We start from the raw sequence: 23,473 nt of genomic DNA, 5'->3' as shown, positions 1-23,473 counted from the left end.
AATCACTTTAAATGTAAATGGATTAAATGCTCCAATCAAAAGACATAGGGTAGCTGAATGGTTAAGAAAACAAGACCCTTGTATATGCTGTATATAAGACTCCCCTTAGATCAAAAGACACACACTGGCTAGAAGTGAAGGGTTGGAGTAAGATATTTCATACAAATGGAAATAAGAAAAAAACTAGAGTAGCAATATTTATATCTGACAAAATAGATTTTAAAATGAAGACTATATTAAAGACAAAGATGAGCACTACATAATAATAAAGGGATCAACCCACAAGAGAACATGATCCTAGTAAACATCTGTGCACCCAACATAGGAGCACCTAAATATATGAAACGGATGTTGACTGACTTAAAGACAAAGATCAAAAGTAACATTAGCATAGTAGGGGACTTCAACACACCACTGACAATAAGGGTCAGGTCCTCCAGATGGAAAATTAATATGGAAACAGCGGCCGTAAATGAGACATTGGACCAGTTGGATTTAATTGATATTTTCAGAGCATTTCACCCCAAAGCTGCAGAATACACATTCTTCTCAAGTGCACATGGAACATTTTCCAAGATAGACCACATATTAGGCCACAAAACAAGTATGATAAATTTAAGAAAATTTAAATCATACCACTTGTCTTGTACTACCACAATGCTATGAAATTAGAAATCACTACAGGAAAAAACCTGGAAGACACACAAATTCATGGAGACTGAATAATATGTTACTAAATAATGAATTGGTCAACCATGAGATCAAGGAAGAAATCAAAAGATATCTCAAGATAAACAGATAAGAAAACACGACAACCCAAAAATCTATGGGATGCAGCTAAAGCAGTCCTAAGAGGGAAATTCATAGCAGTGCAGGTCTACGTAAAGAAACAAGAAAAATCACAAATCAACAGTATATCCTTAAACTTAAGGGATCTAGAGAAAGAACAGCAAAATAAGCACAAAGTGAGTACAAAGAAAGAGATAATAAAGATGAGAGTGGAAATAAATGAAATAGAGACCAAAAAAAACAATACAAAAGATCACTGAATCCAAGAGCTGGTCTTTCAAGAAGATAAACAAAATCGACAAACCTTTAGCCAGACTCATCAAAGGGAGAGAGAGAGAGAGAGAGAGAGAGAGAGAGAGAGAGAGAGAGAGAGAGAACCCAAATTAATAAAATCAGAAATGAAAGAGAAGTAATAATAGACACTACAGACATACAAAAAATTTCAAGAAACTACTATGAGCACCTATGTGCCAACAAATTAAACAATGTGGAAGAAATGGACAATTTTCTAGAAGTGCACAACCTTCCAAGGCTAAGTCAAGAAAAAAACCGAAAACCTGAATAGACTGATTAGTACCAGGGAAGTTGAATCAGTAATCAACAAGCTCCCAACAAATAAGATTCCTGGACCAGATGGCTTTATAGGTGAATCTTAGAAAACATTCAAAAAAGAATTATCACCTACTCTCCTCAAACTATCCCAAAAAATCCAGATGGAGGGAAAGCTGCCATGAGGCCACTATCACCCTAATCCCAAAATCAGACAAAGATATTACAAAAACAGAAAACTGCAGGCCCATATCCCTAATGAACAGAGATGCAAAAATCCTTAACAAAATATTAGCAAACAGAATTCAGCAATACATTAAAAAGATCATACACCATGATCAAGTGAGATTCATTCCTGGTATGCAAGGTTGGTTCAACACCCCCAAATCAATTAATGTGATACACCACATTAACCAAATGAAAAATGAAAATCAAAAGATGCAGAAAAAGTATGTGACAAAATCCAGTAGCCATTTATGATAAAAACCCTAAAGAAAGTGGGAATAGAGGGATCATATCTCAACATAATAAAGGCCATACATGATAAACCCACAGCTAACATCATACTCAATGGGGAAAAGCTAAAGCTATTCCCCTTAAAATCAGGAACAAGGCAAGGTTGCCCACTTTCTCCATTTTTATTCAACATAGTTCTGGAAGTTCTAGCCACAGCAATTAGACCAGAAAAAAGAAATAAAGGTATCCAAATTGGTAAGGAGTAAGTAAAATTGTCATTATATGCAGATGACATGATACTATATACAGAGGACCCCAAAGACGCCACCACAAAACTATTAGAACTGATAAATGAATTTAGTAAAGTAGCAGGACACAAAATTAATATTCAGAAATCAGTTGCATTTGTATAAACCAATAACAAATTATCAGACGGAGAAATTAAGAAAACAGTCCCATTTACAGTTGCTTCAACGACTATAAAATACTCAGGAATAAATTTAACCAAAGAAGTAAAAGACCTGTACTCAGAAAATTATAAGACCCTGAAGAGAGAAATTAAAGAATATACAAATAGATGGAAACACATACCATGGTCATGGATAGGAAGAATTAATATAGTTAAAATGTCCATACTGCCTAAGTCAATATACAGATTCAACACAATTCCTATCAAATTACCAATGACATTTTTCACAGAAATAGAACACATAATCCTAAAATTTATATGGAACCATAAAAGACCCCAGAGAGCCTCGGAAATCTTGAGAAATAAGAACAAAGTGAGAGGTATCATGCTTTCTGACATCAAATTATACTATCAGACTATAGTAATCAAAACAGCATGGTAATGGCATAAAAACAGACACATAGATCAACGGAACAGAATAGAGACCCCAGAAATAAACCCATACCTATATGGTCATTTAATCTACGACAATGGAAGAAAGAATTTACGATGGGGTAAAGACAGTCTATTCAATAAATGGTGCTGGGAAACCTGGACAGACACATGCAAAAAAGTGAAGCTGGACAACCTGCGTATATCCTGTACAAGAATAAATTCAAAATGGATTAAAGACTTGAATGTAAGATCTGAAACCATAAAACTCCTAGAAGAAAATATAGGAAGAAAGTTTACAGGCATTACCCAGAATAAGATTTTTACTGATATATCCCCTCAGGCAAGGGAAGTAAGAGAAAAAATAAACATATCGGTTTACGTCAAACTAAAAGTTTTTTTTTCACAGCAAAGGAAACCATCAAAAAAACAAAAAGGCATCCTACTGAATGGGAGAAGATATTTGTCAATGATATATTGGATAAAGGGTTAATATCCAAAATTTATAAAAGAACTCATTCAACTCAACACCAAAAAAGCAAACAATCCAATTAAAAAATGGGCGGAGGGCATGAAGAGACATTTTTCTAAAGAGGACATACAGATGGCAAACAGACATTTGAAAAAATGCTCAACCTCCTTAATCATTAGAGAAATGCAAATAAACACCACCATGAGATACCACCTCACCACAGTCAAAATGGCTACCATCAATAAATTCACAAACAACAAGTGCTGGTGAGGATGTGGAGAAAAGGGAACCCTCGTGCATTGTTGGTGGGATTGCAGATTGGTGTAGCCACTATGGAAATCAGTATGGATATTTTTCAAAAAACTGGAAATGGAACTATATTATGACCCAGCAATTCCACTCCTAGGTATCTATCCAGAGAATTCCAAAACACTAATTAGAAAAAAAAAATTATGCACCTTTATGTTTATTGCAGCACTATTCATAATAGTCAACACATGGAAACAACCGATATGCGCATCAGTGGATGACTGGATTAAGAAACTGTGATACATTTATACAATGGGGTATTACTCAGCCATAAAGAAGAATGAAATCTTACCATTTGCAATAATATGGATGGACCAGAGAACATTGTGCTAAGTGAAATAAGTCAGACAGAGAAAGAAAAATACCATGATCTCACTTATATGAGGAATCTAAAGAATAGAATAAATGAACAAACTAATCAGAAACGGTCTCAGAAATATGGAAGAAAAACTGAGGATTGCTAGATAAGGGGGGGTGGGCATGAGGGAGAAAGTGAGGGTATTAGAAAGCACAATTGGTAACCACAAGATTGCCATGGGGTTTCGAAAGTCAGTTTGGGAAATGTAATCAATAATGTTGTAAAGATTTTGTAGGGTATCTGATGGACACCTGTCTTATTAGAGAGACCACTTCAGGGACGGTGTAGATGCCTGATAACTGTGCTGTACACCTGAAGCTGAAGCTGAATAAAAATGAATGTTAGCTACAATTTTATATACATATATGTGTATATATGTGTATATAGCCACAAGAAGTAGAGTATAGCATAAGGAATAGAGATAGTGGAAAAGTAACGAACGGCTGTATGCGAGGTCAGATTGGGGGACGAGGATTATCACTTTGTGAGGGGTATAAATGATAAATGTCTAACTATTACAGTGTTTTGTACACCTGAAACTAATTTTAAAAATTGAAAACAGAATTACCTTATGACACAACAATTCCACTCCTGGGTAGTTATCCAAAAAAATTTAAAACACTAATTTGAAAAAAATATATGCACCCCCATGTTCACCGCAGTGCTATTTACAATAGCCAAGATATGGAAACAATCGAAATGCCCATCCATAGTCAATTGGATAAAGAAATAGTGGTTTATATATACAACGGAATATTACTGTCCCATAATAAAAGAATAAAATCTTACCATTTGTGACAACATGGATGGACCTAAAGGGTATTGTGCTTAGTGAAATAAGTCAGACTGAGAAAGACAAATTCCATATGATCGATCTCACTTACATGTGAAATCTAAAGAACAAAATAAACAAACAAACAAAACAGAAACAGACCCATAGATACAGAGAACAAGCTGATGGTTACTAGGTAGGAGGGGTTTTTGGGGGTTGGGTGAGAAAGGTGAAATGATTAAGAAGTCCCAATTGATAGTTACAGCAGAGTCATGGGGATGTAAGGTACAGTATGGGAAATATAGTCAATAGTATTGCAAAAACTATGTATGTCAGATGGGTGGTAGACTTATTGGGGGGGATGACTTTGTAAGTTGTATGGATGTCTGGACACTATGCTATACACCTGAGACTAATATAAAATAATATTGAATGCCAATTGTAATTTAAAAAATGGTCATGGGGGTGAGTAGTGCAGCACAGGGAATGTAGTCAATAGTGTTCTAATAACTATGTACAGTGTCAGGTGGGTAGTAGACTTGTTGGGGTTATCACTGTGTGAGTTATGTAAGTGTCTGATGGCTATGGTGTTCGGTAAGTCTGAAACTAATTAAGAAAAACACAAACAAAAAAACATACTGAAAAATCTTAAACAAAATATTTGCAAGCAGAATCCAGCATTACTCTTTAAGAAACATGCATCCAGACCAATGGGATTTATTGTAGAATTCAAGAATGGTTCTCTACTTGGAAATCTATTAAAATAATTGATCACATTAATTGATTCAAAGAGGAAAGTATATGCTCATCTCCATAGATGCTGAAAAGGCATTTGACAAAATTCAATGACAAGTCTCAATTCTAAAAACTCAATAAAAATAAATCAATACTTCTTTAACATGATTAACTGTATTTATCTCCGCCCCAAATTCAGTATCATCAGGAAACAGATAAATAATTATCATTAAAATCAGCAAGAAGTCTGGAATATCCACTATCTCCACTATTATTTAACACTGTATTATATACAATATCTAATGCAATTAGATAAGGGACACTCAAGCATAATTTGGAGAGAAGAGAAAAATTGCAGATGATATGATTGTGTAACTGGAAAATATCAGAGAATCAACAGGAAGAACTGAAATTATAAATATATAATACCTACATTAAAATATTTTTAGTAGATTATCTAGTTTATTTCCCAGAGGATAATTGATTACTTAATTGCTCTTTATTATCAATAACCTTTTTTTCTTTTACTTTGAATTGTAGTAAAATACACATAAAATTTACCCCTTTAACCACTTTAAAAATATTCACATTGTGTACCTAGGACTTATTTATCTTATAACTAGAAATTTGTACCGTTTGACCACCTTCACCCAATTCCCCCACACAACTCTGACAACAATCAATGTGTTCTGTATCTATGAGTTTGATTTTCATTAGATTCCGCATATAAGTAAAATCATACACTATTTGTCTTTCTCTGTCTGGCTTATTTCACTATCTTAATCATTTTTAAGTATACTTTTCAGTAGTGTTAGATAAAACTTTTAAACACTAAAAAGAGTACAAGAATATATGAATAGGCCTGCCATGTTCCTGTGTGGAAAGATTCAAAATCATATATATATATAAATTCTCCCCAAGAAATTTATAAAAATAATGTGGTCTCAATATGAATACTAACAGGTTATTACTTTAATCTGGAATTAGAAAAGCTGGTTCTAAAATTAATATGGAAAAACATACAAGCAACAACATCAAAAAAAGTTTTGAAATGGAAGAACAATGAGATTATATTTTGAATCTGGCCCACTCACCAGACATCTTCCTCAGTTGTGATGAATTGCTTATAAAGTTCTTGTTCCCTTTTGATATCTCCCTTTCATCATGTCACTCATCTTTCTGTCAGTGAAATCTGAACCCCAACTTTAGGCAAGATTTTTTTTTTTTGTTCTTTTCCATGAGAGCCTTGAAGAGATTCACATCAGGGGACACGTTTGGACATCTGTTCGGATTTCCCTGAACATTCTGTGACAGGGAAGCTTTGTCTGTCCAGAGCAAAGAGAAAATCTCATAGTGTTGCTTACTGCCACAGGCTAGCCTAGTCAACTTGATCTGTAACTCCATAAAGCTATTAATAAACCTTGAGAATCAAGAGGACATAGAGGGAAACGCAAGACAATTCTATTACTATCATGAACCAGGATCCTTTGAGCATCACTTTATTTTCTACTTTGGGAAATACTCCACCACCATTTGTCATCAACTATCACCTACCTCCTGAACAAAAAGGATCCTCAAAATCAGATGCAGAAATCTTGAGTATTGAAAAGGATATACTCCCATGTTTGTGATTTTGTTTCTATTTATATGATACACCAGATCTTTTTCACAATTACTCCTGTGAAAAATGTAACCAATTCTCTATCTTAATGAACATCAATGCACAGCATCATTCATACTGAATTGTTATGTGTTAACTTCAAAAAAGAATAGATACTTATTTCAATGCGCAAAGGGATTTGTACCTGTATATAAGGTGATGGATAGTCTAAAGGAAGATTCACGTAAATTTACTTACATGTATATTTTTCTCTGTAGATCTAATTAAGCTGTTGAAAAGAAATATTTTTCCTTAATGTACCTATTAGCAAACTGTTAATGTGCTTTCCAAGATATTTTGCTTGTTTATTCATACACAATTTAGGTTAAAGGAGGAAAGAGCAACAGGATAATATTGAAACTGTAAGAATCAGTTAAGGTAGCGGTGTCTAAGATTACCTATGCAAATATATGATATAAATATGCATATAGCTATTGGGATCTATTTTTCTAACTTCTACAGCCTACAAATCATTCTACCTAGTTTCTCTTTTGCTCTTTTACTTCTCTTATCTATTCTACTTCCTCTTCCCTCTTTCAATTGAAATTTGGAAAACTTAACACAAGAAGAGATTCCTGGATAAAGTTAAGAGCGAAGCAGCTATCACTTGGAGCTTTCCTCAGCAGAATGTTTTACTAGACTTTGACAGTAAGATTTTGATTGTACTACCTTACATTTACTGCCTGTGTACCAGTGATAACAAACTGACAAATTGAGTGATCAATCTAATAATTCAACTTAGTTCTTATGGTGACTGAAAAAAACTGGACTATATTTCTTTTTCTTGATTGCACTATATCATAATCATACAAGTTATGTATAATAAAATAATAAAAGATTGCCCAAACGTTGTCAGTAATGTTCTGTGAAAGCATGTCACCACTGTAAACAAACTCTATTGTCATTTCCTATGTAAGTATAAAAAAAAGAACACAATATATGCTTTCATTTACTTAATTACCATCATATATTTGAGACTGTTTAAGGGTTAAATACCATCAGTTTATGTGCTATTAAACAACAAATTAAACTGTTCATTTCTTCATATATTTGGCAACACTAAATATAATGAATATTTTTCATTTTTTGTCTAACTCAAGGAATAATTATCTCTTATTGTATGTATTTGGTTTTACTTTTTGTCAGCGAGGTTGATTATCTTTGTGTGTTTATTTTTATGTTGAATTTCTTTTCCTATGAAGTGCGTGCTTATCGCCTTTGCTCATTAAAATAACTCCATTTTCCTTATTAATTTGTAATGTCTCTTGGTATGGTAAAAACATTAAACTTTTGTTTTCTTTCTCCCCCAAATTTGTCATGTTTATCTTTCACTTTAATTATGGCATTTTGCCATGCAGATGTTTTTTAGTTTTTATTTAGTTGAAGTAATAAATATTTTTCTTTATGGTTTCTGGGGTGTATCATACTTAAAACGTCTTTCCCCACTTCCCCAAGACTCACAAATTCACTCACCTTTTCACCTAGTATTTCTTAAATGCAAATATTTTATCTATCCAGAATTATATTTCATGTTAAATGTGAAGTTAGGTATTTTTTCCCAAGTGAATAATTTTTCCAATACCATTTATTAAATGAATTGTTTTCCTGGTACTGCTTTGAAATTGCCACCTTTACCATAAATGTCCATATATATATGTGTGTTAACTTCTGGACTCTCTTCTTTTCTATTACAAAGCTATTCATTTGCCCTTATCAAACTTTCAATAACTTCAACTTTATAAAATAATTAGGGCTAGCCTACCATATATTTGTAATTTCCCTTGGTATTTTCACATGTTTATTATTCCAGATAGACAATATCATTTTGTAAAAGTTTTGAAAAAACTATTGGTGTTTCATTGGCATTCTGTCAGATTTATAGAGTAATTTTCACAAAATTGACATTATCCCAATCTTGCTATCTGAGAACAAAGCATATCTTCCCATTAAGAATCTGAACTTTAAAAAACAACTACTAACATGGTAAATAATAATGAAACAATATAAAGAACAAGAGACTATATCAAATATCACTATTACTACTTAAAAGTCTTGTGACTATTCAAACCAATATGTTAAACACGGAATAAAAACAAGAGGTATAACTTCTGAAAAGAAGTGACAAAAAAGCACTAATATCTTTAGATGATATGATATAGACCTAGAAAATCCAAGGGGTTTGACTATTAAATTCTGAGAATTGTGAGAGTAGAAAAGACCAGAGTAGAAAAGAAATATACAAAATGCAATATGTTTTGGTTATGGAAACAATTAACTCATTAGAAGAAATGATGGGCAAAAGAATCCATTTAGAATAGCAACAAGAAAAAGTCATAAAAGACCAAAGAACAACACTACAAGAAAGCTATAGAACTTCTGGAGAGTCAGTCGACTCCCGGGGTTCAAATCATGGCACTGTTACCAGGCCTATGTATGACATGGCCACATTACTTAAGCCTAAGGCCCCTTTCCCACACCTATAAAATCAGGTTAATCAAAGTACTTATCTCATAGGGTTATCGTGAAGATTATATGAATTAATATACATAAAGCACTTTAAAAATGCCTGGCACCTAGTAAGCACTCAATACATGGAGGCTTGTGCAAATTTGCAAACCTTACTGAAGGAATACTAAAAGAAACAAGGAGAGAGAGTTGAGAGGGCCTTGTCACATGTGAAAGCTTTCAGTTTTTCACCATTAAACATGATATTAACTGTGGGTTTTTCATAAATGCCCGTTATCATATTGAAGGAGTCCACTTCTATTCCTAGTTTATCGAGTGTTTTTGTCATGAAAAGATGTTGGATATAATCGAATGCCTTTTGTGCATCAATTGATATCATTTTTTTCATTTGTTCTATTAATGTGGTATATTATATTGACTGATTTTCTTATGTTGAACCACCCTAGCATTCTTGGGATTAAGTTTGCTAGCATTTTGTTGAAGATATTTTGCATCAATATTTATAAGGGATATTTATCTGTAATTTTCTTCTGATGTGCCAATTGATTTTTTGGTTATTTGTACTCTATTATTTATATTTTATATTTTTATATGCAGATGTCACTCTAAATTCTACTTGCTTTTTCCCTGGCATCAATGTGTGCAGTCTTTTACCTATTTCTACTCAGTTCTTAAATGTATTATTCCTGGCAACAAAATAATGCAGTACTCCATTACATCTACCACAGTTACAATTTAGACTATTTCTAGCTTTTGTTGAAATGCATAGCTGAGGTACAATGATGTGTATGTGCATTTTTAATTTAAGTTATTTCTTTGGAATAGAGTTTCAAAGTGAGTTTCACTGAGTTAAAAGTATGCTTATTTTGATTTTTACAAATCATTGCCCAAATAGCTTTCCCACAAGTTAATGTCACATTGCAGGACCATTCTGAATATTCACACACAACCCCAATACTGGATATTTTCTTCATATTTTTTTTTCTGCTGTTTTCATGAGTATCGGCTGACATTTCACATTTTTATTAATAATTCTTTTCTTATTTAATTTTAGTATTATAAAAAGAATATATGTTGGTTGCAGAGACTTTATTCAATTTAGTAAATTATGAGAAAGAATCTAGAAATAATCCATCTTGAAACAATTAGGGTGGCTTTATAATACATTTTAATGTAAAGTGTGTCAGCCAGGTCTCAGTAGAAACAAATGGTACACTTAAATTAATATAATTCTAGGAGAGTTTAATAAAGGGACTATTTTACAAGGTGTGGACAGGATGTAACGAAACCAGAAGAATTCTCACAGTAACCCAGGGCTAGTAACAGTGGACTCCATTAGCACCCCAGGCCTGAATGTCCAAGTTACGGGAACCCTGAGACAGAGGTAGCTGTGTGGAAAGGGCTGCCTGACAGGAACTGTGAGCTTTGGTAAAGTGACATAGCCACCCCCCAGTGTCTCTGCAGAGGGAGCAAAAGAAATCAACACAATGACTTACCTCACTTTCCTCTGATCTTTTTCTTGAGTCCTGATTGGCCAAACTCTACTGGACACCAGGGGCAATGGAAGCCCGTAGATGTTTATTTAGGTCAGCCTCCTGCGGTACAGAGCAGGGTGAAGAGTGGATATTGGATCTGGAAGGACAAGCAGAAAATATCCAGCATATCAAATGTGTGTAATATGCAGAAAATATTTTTTTAAAGCTAAAATTCAATTACAAAATAACAGCACAATTTAAAAAAACAGGCATTTAAATAGACATTGCACCAAAGAAGATATACAGCTAAGTATATGTTCAACAACCTTAGTCATTAGAAAAATTCTAATCAAAACCGCAGTGAGGGATGGCTTATTAGCTCAGTTGGTTAGAACCTGGTGCGAATAACACTAAGGTTGCCGGCTTGATCCCCATGTGGGCCCTCCTTAAAAAACAAAAACAAAAACAAAAAACTCACAGTGAGATACCACTCCACCACTTCACACATACTAGGATGGCTATAATTTTTAAAAAAAGAATGAAAGAAAAAAGAAAAGAAAAGGAAAATAAATGGTGGCGATGTGAAGAAATTGGAATGCTTGAACATTGCTGGTGGGGATGTAAAATGATGCAACCACAGTGGCAAATAGTTTGGCAGTTTCTCAAGTAGCTAAACATAGAGTGACCATATAATCCAGCAATTGCACTCCTAGATGTATATCCTTAACAAATGATACCACAGATCTGAACAGAAATTTGTACACTGATATTCATTGCTGCATTACTCACAATGGCCAAAAGATGGAAACATCCCCCAGTGTCCATCAACAGATGAATGAATAAACAAAATGTAATATACATACAATGGAATATTACTCAGTCATCAAAAGTAATAAAGTTTTAAAAAAATTAGTTATTTTTTTCTGTTACAGTTGACATTCACTGTTATTTCATATTAGTTTCAGGTGTACAGCATAGTGGTTAGACATTTATATATAATTTAGGCAGTGATCCTCTCGATTAGTCTAGTACCCACCTGGCACTATGCATAGTTGTTGCAACATTATTGACTATATTCCCTATGTTCTACTTTACATCCCTGTGAATATTTTGTGGCTACCAACTTGTATTTCTTAATTCCTTCACCTTTTTCACCCAGCTCTCCAACCCAGCTCCTGTGAAAAGTAATAAAGTTTTGATACATGCTACAATATAGATAAACCTTGAAAAAATCATGCTAAATGAAATAAGCCAGACACAAAAAGACAAATATTGTGTGATTCCACTTATATGAAATACCTAGAATAGGCAAATTCATTAGAGACAGAAAGTAGATTAGAGGTTATCAGGGTCTGGGAGGGAATGGGGAGTTATTGATTAATGATTTGAGAGTTTTTACTTGGGATGAAAGAAAAGTTTCAGAAACAAATAGTGATGATGGTTGAACAAGTGTAAATATAATTAATGCCACTGAATTGTACACTTAAAAACTGGATAAAATGGCATATTTTGTACACATTTTACCGAAATAAAAAAGAGACAATTGCAATTTAAGGAGTGCTTTTATTTTTTTATTGCTATTTAAATATTACTAATTATTTCATTTTTAAATTAATAGACCATTTTTTGAGTAGTTTTAGGTTTACAGAAAAATTGAGCAGAAAGTACAGCATTTTCATACACCCCTCAACCTCTCCAGTTTCCAATATTATTAACATCCTGCATTAGTTTTGGTACACTTCTTACAATTGATGAGCCAATACGTTATTTTTAACTATAGCCCATAGTTTGCATTAGGGCTGACAAATATATAATGATGTTTATACACCATTAATTGTATCATACAGAATAGTGTTCCACTGCCCTATACATCCCTTGTGCTCCCTCTACCTATCTTTCCTTCCCTCCCCAAGAACCCCTGGCAAACCAGTGGTTTTAATGTCTCCGTAGATTTGCTTTTCCCAGAATGTCAGGCATGTGAATGAACCACCTTGGAAATAAATCCCCCAGGCCCAGTCAAGCCGCTAGATGACTGCAGACACAGTGACATCTCAATTGCAACCTCATATGGGAGACCTTGAGTCAAAATGATCCACTTAAGGCTCTTTCAGATTCCCGCCTCACAGAAACTATATTTTATTATTTTAAGCTGCTAAATGTTGATGCTATTTTGGTGTAAAATTTTGGTATAATTTGTTGTACAACTGTAGATTACAACACCTTAATCCATAGCCTTAGTGTACTTTTAGCTTTGTCTCTGTCTTTTTGAACTTGTCCCATTCTCCTAATATTCTAGTTCATAGACTGTCCTGTCTAGACAATTGAGCATTCTAAAAGTCTTGGATTTCAGTTGATTTCTGCTTACCTGTACTCAATGAGTCCTGGCACCAATAATGTCTGTGCTTCTCAAACCAGGAGTCAATATAGATCAAATCAAGGAAGTAGAATAGACTGTTTTCTTCTACCAATGAATAAGCTCTTCCTACTCCATTTTGGTGTCTTTAATGGCTTGGATGAAATCTCTCTAACTCTTGTCATGTTTACACGATCAATCCCTAGGAATTGGAAACTATGTTAGTTACAAGAATGGAACAGAGCTAGAACTCTGGCTTGGACCCAATTTGCTTAGCTGGATTTCAACACCCTAAAGTGTAGTTTGAATCTCAGCTCTACCACTCATTAGTGTATGATCTGACTAAGTGAGTTAATTTCTCTGAACTAGCTCTTCAATTCTAAAGTATGGATAGGTCTTACTTTACAGAGTTGTGAGGAGAAAATGAGAGTATACATGTTAAGTTAGTTCTTAGCCTAGTGTGTAGTTGACAAAGGGCATTCACATATTGTTAACCCCTTTTCCTTTTTTTGCAGTGTGCCTCCCTAGGGAATGAAACTTTCCTGTGACATTCAGATCTGTAATATAGCCACCAATTTGACTCTAAATTTTGCATTGCTAAGAAAAACTCAATCTATGGGACCCTTCATCCAGACTAAACCTCTTTGGGTACTAATTTCAAATCATTTAAAGTATGATTTCAGCACTCCTCTTTGAATGCTATGATCTTAAATCAATAGTGTGCCCTCTGTGAAAGACAGTTACCCAAATTCTGGTCTCCTCCGTCTTTGTTACTAACCATCCTTGGAGTTCCTAAAATGTGGTCAGTTCTTTCTATGTTGTCACAACGTGGGGTTGTAGTGATTTTGATTTTTTAAAAGAAATTCTTTTTCTGCTGGTATTATATGTATTGTTTCGCCTGACCAGAATCCTTTTCTTTGGGAAATAGCCCGTTCCCCACTCCACATAATTCCAATAGGACTGTGACTGATAGAATTCTGCTTCCCTGACCATAGGGTGAGTATGTGATCCAAGGTAGGCTTATCAGACTTTCCTTCCTGAGAATTTGTTTTTTGAGTGGTGATACATGGAAATTAAGGACATAAGAAATCAGATGGAAGTACCCTGGAGAGATGGTGCTAGTGTAACTAAAACTAAGATATTTAGAACTGCTCTGGTTCCTTTTCTTCCTGAGTCCTGGTTTCTCTATTCTTCCTTTGCTTTTGTGAGGGATATAGTACCCATCTAATAAAATTCATGTAGTCAGAGTTAATTTTTAGTGCTTTCAAAATTTATTTTTGAAGAAGTGTGATAGTATACTTATTAAAAGCATTAATAATCATTGAACAAAATCTTGGAAAATATTGATTAGTATGTATAACTGAAATATTGAAAATCACATATTTTCCCATTATCTTATGGAAATCTTCTGGAACATTTTGTGCTGCAGTGTATACTGCTTTATTTCTCTTACTATTATGTCATAAGAATGCTACATGACATTTCTCTTAATAAATATGATGTTAAAATTTGCTTATTTTCCATTGTAAACATATGCCATAATTTATTTAGCTTTTTTCATTATCGTTGGATGTGTAGGTTGTTTCCAGTTTTTTGCTATTATAAACAATGCTACAATGAAATCCCTACACATGAAGTTTTGTATTCATTGTGAATTTTTTAAAAGTGTTAATTGATCCCAACTCCATCTAGAACTCCTTTATTTCTAGACACCTTTCATATAGAAATGGTCATGTAACCTATTTCTGAATAGTGGACTTAAGCAGAAAATGCTGGGTGAAACTTCTGTGAAATGTTTTTTAAAAGGTCAGAGTTCTGCTGACATATACCTTCTTCCTCAAAACAAATGATGATGATGATGATGACAATGACGATGATGTTGATGGAACGGTGAAAGACTTTTCTCTGCTACTTTCACTGTGCAGTGTTAGTACTCTCATTAAGTTGTCCTCTGCATGAATTCTCCCAGCTACCTTCTTCTCTTTCCCTGACTAACTCTTATATAGGTCTCTGGCCTCACCTCCAGGTTACAGAGTCAATGATTTCACTAGCTACATCTTAGTTTTCTGCTATCCACAACAGGGGTCACCGACATGCATTCTCAACTTCTTGACTCTTGGTCTACACAACAGAAAAAGGAAAGGTTAGAATGTGAAAAGAATCAGTGTAGTTTAGTGATTCACAGTGAAGGGGACCAAAGCTTTGCCTTCCTAAAGATGTCTTTTGGGATGTTGATTTTAAAATGGTTATTAAGAAATAAGACTCAGAAAGAAACTTTGATCCTCCCCACTTTCTTGCCTAAGAGATTCAGGTGGAAAAACCTGCTCTATGAAAAATATCTTAATGTATTTATTTTAACATAATCTGAATTGAATAGATGGGGTGGGGTGCTTCAAGCAGAGGCCTATTTACTAGATTTCCCCCCACACACTCCCCAACCCCATCTCATTGTATTCTGAGTTACCTAGCAAAAATGTACCTGCCAGGTGTGTTCTGTTCTTCCTTAATTACCTGCAAATCTCCCATTCTTACTTTTGAAATCTAAGACCTCATCCTCCCTTTTCTCCTTTGTCCAAAATAACATATACGCCCTGTTAAAACAGGGGATTATAATAGTGGCACTCACTGTATATTTTCTATTTTGAGATTTGGATTTCTGGTATAATTTGATTTAACAAGTCTAATTTATTATAGCTTGGGACTTTTGAAAGTTTTCTTTTCTTTCTTTGCCTGTTAATGATTCTGCTTCCTGTACATTTACTCTGCAGACCAGTTCCAGTGTTTCTATTGACTTCCGCCCAGGGCTGGTCCTGGGACTTGGGGAAGGTTTTGCATCTGTATGGGATCCACCCCTGGCTCCAACTTAAATCTATTGTATGTAACATATGCAAAGGTTGTGATTACCAGCTTAACTTCACCTTTCCCCACCCCAAGCCGAACTCAATAGAAAAGTCCACTACAGGCCTAAGTGATTTACATCCTGGTTAGAAAATAGAAAACTTCAGACAAAGACTCAACACAGTAGTTTACAGTAGTTTCCAGCAGACTCTGCCCAGCCGGCCCTTCTCTTACTTTAATAAATCTCCCTTCTCTATTTCTACCTGACTCATGTATTCTTTCACGACCTGTGAGCGAGCGGCCACAACATACCCAATTTTACCTCACTATCTTTGGAATTTTCATGCTTATATAAATGTTCCATGCACATGCATTAAAATTAGATTTTCTCCTGTTAATCTGTCTCTGTTAATTTGATTATTAACCCACTCAGCTAGAAGAACTTAGAAGGTGGGAGAAAAAGTATTAATGTTTTTAGCCCCCACATCAGCATGTTCTCTGGAAGCAGATCGGTTTTTATCCTAGCTCTGTCATCAACAATTTTCTTAATCTCTCTGCTCCTTAGTTCCCTTCTTTGCAAAATAGGGAAAATAATAGTAGTCACTTCATAGGTTGTTATGAAGAGTAAACAAGTTAATATTTGTAAAGCACACATATTAAGTGCTGCATGAATGTTTGTAAAATCTTGTATCTCTTCCTGCCTCATTTGCCGTTCCACATAAAAAAAATAATGAAAAATTTAAAAAGCTACAGCACCACTGTGTTCAAGTCTAGTGTTTCTCCACTAACTACTTGAAGTATCTTCTATTCATTCATTCAACAAGCTTTTATTGGTTTGTGCTTGCTATGTGTAAGACACAAGTGAAATACAAAGATGGATACTATTTAGCTTTAATTGCTTCTGCCCAGAAACTTGGAAAAATTTCAAACTTTAACAGTAAGTCTCATATACATAAAGATCACAAATCTTCTCAGTGAACATGTATACCTAGCTTAATTAGTGATCAATACAATTACTTAAATATGTAATACAAAAAGTTTCTCATCAGCAATGAGTAGTACCTAAAACGTTCATATGCTGTAATTATTATACCTATGGAATAGACCAATAAGGAAAGTTTTTAATTATCTCTTACGTTTAAAATTGTCTTTGTTTATGCTGGGGAAATTACACATTTAAAATAATCAATATCCTTTCAGAAGTTCAAGGTAAATGGTGCAAATAAAGAGACCAAGAATAAAAATATAAACATATAATCACCGTATATCTTCTTTGGGATTGCTCCTCAGACTTATATATCTGTATAAAAGCTTATATATATATAAAAGCTTATATATATATACATATATACATATATATAAAAGCTTTTATATATAACATTATATATATAATATTATATGTATATAATATTATATATAATATATATTATATATTATATATAATGTTATATACATATAGCTTTATATATATATATAAAGCTATATATATATGTATATATGTATATATGTATATATGTATATATGTATATAATATTATATATAATATATATATAATATATATAATGTTATATATATAAAAGCTTTTATATATATGTATATATGTATATATATAAGCTTTTATATATATATATAAGCTTTTATACATATATATAAGCTTATATATATATTGTTTAAGTCTGAGGAGCAATCCCAAAGAAGATATACGGTGATTATATGTTTATATTTTTATTCTTGGTCTCTTTATTTGCACCATTTACCTTTATATACATATAATATTATATATATTATATTGCACCATTATATACATATAATATTATACATATCTATATATATAAAAGCTATTATATATATTATATATTGCACCATTATATACATATAATATTATATATATCTATATATATATAAAAGCTTCAGGCCCAAAAGCATGATTTTAAAATAAAGCAGTTTGGAATGATCTAAGTGCAATTAATCTGTCTCCTCTTTCACTTCAAATACAGAGTCTCAAGATATACCTGCATCATGAAATCATTTTTCACCAAACTGACAGATTTAATGGATTACATATTCTGAGTATAAATCACTTATTTTGTCTTCTGTTTTGTTTGGGATTGGAAAACAAATGTATACATAACCAGATATACTTACCTTTCATTTTCAGGGTATAACAACAGGTCAATTGTCAACACTTTTTCCTGGAAGAATTTGATAAGCTCACAAACCATTTAAGACTATCTTTAAAAAAATATCCTCCTTCTTTTCTACATGTATTTTGTTGGCTTTTGTTTGACTTCTCACTTGCTTGCAGATTTTCTAAATACCAAATTAACATGTGAAACCTTACTGGTTAACTGAAAATCTGTAAAGCCACAAAACAGAAGCAATGTCTTTTGACAACAATAAATCCTTAAAAAATCAGCAATACCAAATGTTTTCCTATTCCCTTTGCTGATAGCAAAAAATATTTATGAAAACTTTAACACATCAATCCCATTCAATATAGTTACCATTCCAGTAACAGTCAACTGTTTGCAAAATTGCAGCAAAAGCCCCTTGGAAAAGTTTATTTGGTTTCTTACACTTTTTATTCTAAAAAAGATGATACCTTGTAAAAACAAACAAACAAACATCACTGTCCAGATGATATTTCATGTAAGCCCTTATTGTATATCTCTTCAGAATAGAGACAGTGTAATTACAATAAAAATGGAATCCTATTAATAAATATCTGAAGAGTAGGAGTAACGATGAAAACCTAAGGTTTAATAATAATAGGACTTAACTGGTGTAAGCATTTTCTAGTATGAGTGCATTTAACTTAGCAGCAGAATATTTTGCCCTCTTCAAAAAATTCAAAATTGGGGGTGGCCGGATGGCTCACTTGGTTAGCTCACGAACTCTGAACAACAGGGTTGCCGGTTCGACTCCCATATGGGCTTGTGAGATGCGCCCTCCACAACTAGATTGAAGACAACAAGCTGCTGCTGAGCTTCTGGAGGGACAGCCAGATGGCTGTGTGGACAAAACCCCAAAAAACAGTTTCCAGGCTCTCGGCCTCACATAGAAAGGTGCTGGCTCGGGTAGTAAATGGCCATCAACTGTGATCAGATGCCAGCAGCTGTGGCTAGTTGGCCATCAGCTGTAACCCGTAGGCCATTGGCCACTAATATAACGGCTGTGGCTACGCTAGCAGAGAAGGAATGGGGGCTAGCGAGAAGATGGTGGCTGGCAAGCGCGGACTGCTGTTAGGCAGATTATGTAGATCCTGCTTCCTGTGTCTCCAGCCCAGCCGCCAGCGAGAATATATTGGTTTGACTCCCCTACTTATGGCTCCGTGGGTGTTCCTTTTTGGCCTTACCGTGTCCTGCGTTCTTGGGCGGGGAGTGGGAGCTGAGACCCTGCACGACAAATGGCTCAGCGAGCAGGGTACCCTGCGTGACAATGGCTCAGCGAGCTCTCAACAATAAAGTTACCGGTTCAATTCCCATATGGGATGGTGGGCTGCGCCCCCTACAACTAAAGATTGAAAACAGAGACTGGATGTAGGGACAGAGCCAGGAGTGCAGTTTCTAGGCTTTTGCCCTCACGAAAGGTGCTCACTCGGGTAGTAAATGGCCATCAACTGTGATTGGATGGCCAACTGCTGTGGCTCGTTGGCCGTCAGCTGTAACCAGTGAGCCATTGGCCACTAATATAACTGCCATGTCTATGCTAGCAGAAAACGTGGGTTAGCAAGAAGATGGTAGCTGAGCTAGCAAGAGTGGGTTGCAGTTAGCACAGCAGATTGCAGCTAGCAAGTGAGGTTGGTTGGCAGAGAGAAGTGGACAGCAGGTTGCAGATTGTGTGGCTCCTGCTTCCTATGTTTCCAACCCAGCTGCCAGCGAGACTATAGTGGTATGATTCCCTATCTATGGCTCTGTGGGTGTTCCTTTTTGGCCTCACCATGTCCTGCGTTCTTGTGCAGGGAGTGGGACCAGAGACTCCACATGAGTCTCTGCATGACACTACTTGGAGCTGAGCTGCACCCTCCATAACTAGATTGAAGGACAACGACTTGGACCTGATGGGCCCTGGAGAAACACACTGTTCCCCAAAACTCCCCAACAAAAATTTTAAAATGATATTCAAAATTATCACTTTCAGAAAAATTTTAAAAATTAAGCATGTTTTCTTAAAAGGAAGCCTTTACCTTTCTTATCTACTTTCTAATTAATCTGCGTAGATGAATAAACACAGAAAAGACCCAATCATTTATTTTCAAATGTCAATAATGAGTGGGTAAGAGTTTGAAGGTTTAAGTACTGGAGATCGAAACACAGTCATTTCCTCAGCAGGATTAATAAAAATGTCTAGGATTTTGAGATCATCTCTACAATACTTACATGCATTAAGTGTTCTCGACCAGTGGATCTCAAATTTCAGGCCCTGGAGGAGCAGAACAGGCATTTCCTGACAACTTTTTAGAAATGCAAATTCAAAAGTCCCAAGCATAAGCATGAGTGTCATGCAGGGTAGCATGCGGGGTCTCTGGTCCTGCTCCCCATGTAAGAACGCAGGATATGGTGAGGCCAAACAGGAACACCCACGGAGCCATGGGTAGGGGAGTCATACCACTATAGTCTCACTGGTGGCTGGGTTGGAGACATAGGAAGCAGGAACCACATGACCCACAACCTGCCGTCCGCTTCTTTGTCAACCAACCTCACTTGCTAACTGCAATCCATGCTTACTAGCTCAGCCACAGCAGTTTATCAGTGGCCAATGGCTAACTGGTAACAGCTGATGGCCAACTTGTCACAGCTGATGGCCATCTACTACCCGAGCCAGCACCTTTCCATGTGAGGCCTCAAGCCTGGAAACTGTTCTCTGGAACTCTGTCCCCACAATGACTGAATCAGGAACTCTGGGGAGGGGGCGGTGCAGAAATCTGTGTTTTAAACACCCTCCAATTGATTTTGATGCATGCTAAAGTTTGATAATTGTTCTAAAATGTTACATTTTATTATCAGCAGTTGTAAACTTAATTCATCATGGAATGAGCATTTTGTTAAAGTTCTGTGTATTGTAATGACACTGCAATAACTGTATTAATGAGGTATAAAGAAAAATACAAACTTCAGGTTAAATGTATAATATAGAAATTTAATTTTGCCCTTTCCCTTTACCAGTTTCATTCTTTCTCCTTCCCTTTTCCTCCTCCCTGTAAGCAGCTCATGTTACTCCTCCCACTAAAGCCGTCTAATGGCTGCCTATCTCACTCAAAGTCAAAGCCAATATCATTATAATGGCCTACAAGACGCTGCAGACTCTGTTGACCAGTCCTCATTTTTTTCCTCTGACTTTGTCTCCTTCTGCACTTGCCCTCATTCCCTCAATTGCAGCCACAGTAGCCTCCTTACAGCTCCTCAAATTTGCCAGACATATACCTACCATAGAGACTTTGCATCTATTGCTCCTTCTTCCTGGCAAAACTTCCCTGACATCTGTATGGCTGATTTTATGTTTTTCACGTTCTTTAGTTCTTTGCTTAAATGTTACCTGCTTTACCAGGCCTTCTCTGGCCCCCTATTCAAAATTCTCTTTTTGCCTAAACTTCTCAAATATATGGTTATAGTTGTTATCTTTACTTCTTACCTATCAATTAATTTCTTTCTAATCTTCCTATAGTCTTGAATTCCATCCTAATATCTCAACTGAAACTGAATGTCATCTTGCCTAATAGTAAGATAATGATCTATGCTTTCTTTTTGTTCGTTCCCAGAAAAAGTTTGTCTATCCTTCTATTTTCTACCTGTCTCAATCACTTTGTTTGATGGATATATATATATATATATATATATATATATAGTATAAAAATTGGGCTTATCTTTCAGATAAAATCAGAAGTCATTTGTCTTTTACTTTGTAAATTTAACTAATTTACATTTATCGATATAACAGATATGATACAGTGTCATATTATTTTATCGTTTTTGTTTCTTTAAGTAAAGTTTATCAGAAGGTGTCTGTTTGCTTTACTTTATTTTTTGTTTATAAATTCTTTGATACTTGCAAAAGTTTGTATTTTTGTTTAAGTGGTTATGTTTATAATGACTTTACATAATACCATGGTCCTGTATTTTTTCAAACTATATCTGCTAGTTTCATACTGGAGGCAATGATAAAATAAGTATATCTACTGTTCTTCATTTCCTCTTCATCCTCTCACCAATCAATTTCAGTCACTAATATTTTTTCTTAGCAGTTTCTTATGTAGTGTTTGATATACTTATACTCCTATTGGTGGCATATCAAGGGTGAACAGTAGGAGTGGTCTATCCCAGGTATAGCAATAAGGAGATACATTGTCTATTAAGAATTTGAAAACAATAACAAAACTGACAATATATCTGCTTTTTATTATTACCATGAACCAAAAATTGTAAACTATGTCAGTGATAAAATACCTCTTCCTAAAGAGACATAAATGAAGCAGTACTACTATTCATATACACACACACACACACACACACACACACACATACACACACACATCCTTGGTGCACCACTGTGTTCTATTACTTGCTTTCCAATGTTTAAATAATATTGACTCTCAGCTGTTAGAGATAAATCAATCACTGAACCAGTTCTTACTCCTGCCTCTGCTTTCTTTCTCTGCTCTGGTTTTATTCTTTACTTCTATTATTTCATCATTATTAAGACATGTAATTTTATTGTTTTGTTTTTTTTTTTCTCTGTAATCCACCTTAGGGCTTTTACTCTTAGGTATGCTGTTAAATATTTTCAACGCTTACTAACTGCTCTTTGCTGTAATTTCTCCAGTCATTTCTTGGTTGACTCAGGTTCTCTTGTAAGTTTCTTAATAAAAGCTCATATACATTATTTCCTTACCTCTTCCATAATTGATAATTTTTTAGCATTTACATTTGAAGGGCAGTTTGAGTGTACTTAAAATCCTTGAATCACTCTTTCCATTACGGATAACAGATTTAGACCTTCATGAGCTTCAGGTTATACAAGTAACTGTGTATGAAATATTTAATGATATGAAAGATCATATCCAAATGAGCAAACAATAAAAGACTATAAAAATCAACCTGTAACATTTCATAAGTTACCAAATATGACATGTGGAAATGGAAAAAATAGTTAAAAACTCACTGGATAGGTTTTAGAACAGATTATAAGCAGCTGAAGATGATATTATTCAGAGTGAGCCCATAGAGACAAGAAGATTTTGGAGACATGTAGAATAAAATGGGAAACTCTAATATAAATAGCTGTATGAGAAGAAAATAATATAGAGAATAGAGAAGAACTCTATTTAAAGTGATAGAGCATCATTTTTTCCAGTCAAAATGGCAGTATATGTAAAAGCTGTGCTTGCCTCCTCTCATGACCAC

This window comes from Rhinolophus hipposideros, assembly GCF_964194185.1.
Source record: "Rhinolophus hipposideros genome assembly, chromosome: X".
Taxonomy (NCBI): Eukaryota; Metazoa; Chordata; class Mammalia; order Chiroptera; family Rhinolophidae; genus Rhinolophus; species Rhinolophus hipposideros.
Note: the sequence above shows the minus strand (reverse complement) of the source record.